The following is a 2,597-nucleotide window of genomic DNA, read 5'->3' as shown; positions in this document are numbered from 1 at the left end:
CGCATCTCAGTATATTTTTATTAAAACAAAACAAAGTAAAACAGCCCTCCCCTCTAGCACCCAAGGACATATTAAGAAAGAAATAGCTGCCTGTTATGACCTACAATGTTTTACAGTCTTGTGCTGCAAGAACCCATTGACTAACAAGCTGCATTCCCAGAGCGCAGACCCCCTGTGGCAGATTTTGTGGGCGAGAGGCAGTGCCAAAGCACAGAAGTGCTCACAAATATGTAACGGCCACTTTGGGGCCTGCAGTTACCCATGCAGCAATGAGAAGGCCAGGCCCCCTGCCTCTGGACCTCCTCCCATTCCTGTCTGCAGCATGCCTGGGGATGCCTTCTGCCGCAGCTTTCCTACCAGCCTAACGGCAGCCAGAGCCTAGGTGTGGCAGCTTACTTCTGTCCTACTTAAGAACTTGCTTTTAAGGCATGTGTAAATCACATCAGAATTTCTCCTGCGAAGCTTACAAAATGCCCAAAGCTAATTTAAATATTTTTCTACTGTTAACAGATTCCTAACAAGGACATGGTTTGCTTCTTTCAATTAAAAAATACAAATAAATAGAAACTTGTTCTGTGGGGGTGGGAGGAGAGAGAGAATGATTAAACAGCTTCAGATTTACTCATGAAGCCACAAGACACAAAAGAATTTGAAACAGCAGCAGACGTTTCATCCTCCACCCATCCCAATGGCCTTACCTTCCCAAGTCTGATTTTCTATGTTCTCCTCTGTTTTTCCAGCCAACAGTGAGTGCTATGCTCTATCTCTATACAGTACATCTCCAGAGATTAAAATACAGCATGCTTTTTTCAGTTATTTATGAATCTTAGAAAGTTCTCATGAGAGCATATTCAAGTTTCACCTCACACGCTTTCTTTTTGGCAGTTGCTTGCATTTCCCTCCCCCCCTCACTGTTCCCACCAAACAACCTTGTGCTGGAAAACACAACAATGAAGTGTAACTTCCAGTAACAGCTGCTCTTTTTCTGTTAGTACAAATGTTATTGCATAACAGAACTCTTGTCTCAATGTACAACTTCTAAAGCCTTCCTTTTTTGAAACTTCTATTAAAAATGGAGAAACGTTAGCCAGGAAGTAAATCTGCATATATGTTATGAGTTTGGACTTTTTTTCCCCACCTTCTAATTTGCTCTTGCAACTTGTCATAGAAGCATTAAGCTAATTGTACTATAATTGTTTCTGTTTATTTGCACATTTTCCTGCCTAATATCAGAGAAGCAGTATGTCAGTATTTTTAGCCCTTGGTGTTTCTTTATATGGTACAAAGATAGACATTAAACATCAAGGTCATTTTTATCTCTTATCTGATCTCAACTTCCTCCTGAAGATACCACTTAGAGAAGAAATATTACCACACCTTCCATCAGTGACGACCAAGCTTTCAGGCCAGATGGCCCAAAAAGCTTCTTTCCATGAAGGGAGGCCAGATTAGCACGACCCCTCTCAGGTCCGCCTAGGAGCTGAGCACTCTGCTTTACATTATTAGAAATTAAGTTTTCTTCTACATTCCAAGCATTGCTCTAATCATCCAGGAATCAAGAGTGAGAATTCAATTTGACAATTGGTAAAACAAAGCCAACCCTTTTGGGCTAAGGTCAACCATAAACTCTTGGTTACTCCAGGAAATACTATATATTTTTACCAGGGAACACTGGAGACAGCAGTATGAAGTAATACCATCAGAAGATTGTCTTGTTGTTCACCTATCAGAAAACATGTCTATCTTGAATGTAAGTTCAGACATTCTCAGTATTACCAGAAGGACCAGTCTGGATTCATTAACACTATTATTTCTTCAGTATTAGGAACATAATAGTTGAAAAATTAAAGAGTACTTTCTACACCCTCAGAAATAACAGCACTGGTTCACTACTCATCTCTTCTCATGGAACCTTGCCTGTCTTCCAGTTATTAAGAGAGCTGTGAAAGAAAAAGCAACAAAGCAAAGAATCACAAACTGACAGAACCGTAAGGGTTGGAAGGGACCTCTGGAGATCATCTAGTTCAGCCCCCTGCTAAAGCAGGATCCCTACAGTACATTGCAAAGGATATGTTAAGACTTGAGAAGTCAGCATGGAAATAGGAATGGAAGAGTATCAACCAGAACTGAACAGATACAACACTTTTCATGGCATGACCCTGGCATCAAATAACAAAACAGAGCCAAAGAAGAGCACATGGTTGGCAAAAGGCATCACTAAATTAACAAGTTGAGTGTTTTATCAATAATTTTAAAGTGGACTTAAGACTTGTTGCTCTCAAATATATTTTTAACTGTAATGATGTTGTTTTCCATAGTAAAATAAAGAATTTGGACATTTGCAGATTAACAAAACACACAAAACAAACCACCCACAAATCTCAATGGGAGAGAGGGAAAGCACAAGAGTAACTTCCTTGAATTAATTTGCAGCTCTATGAACTTTGCTCCAACCCTTCACAAGAGGCAGTAAGGATTTCTTCATCAGAATTGCACAGTACCAAACTGAGAACTGTTGTGCCTTTGTTGCCATAATGGCAAGTAACAGGTGCTGCTGTTTCAGATGTTGAAAATATTGGCAACTGATGTTCTGCACT

This window comes from Lagopus leucura, unplaced genomic scaffold (genome assembly GCF_019238085.1).
Source record: "Lagopus leucura isolate 7727_CA_CO unplaced genomic scaffold, USGS_WTPT01 Super-Scaffold_100015, whole genome shotgun sequence".
Taxonomy (NCBI): Eukaryota; Metazoa; Chordata; class Aves; order Galliformes; family Phasianidae; genus Lagopus; species Lagopus leucura.
This window is presented reverse-complemented; position numbering follows the sequence as displayed.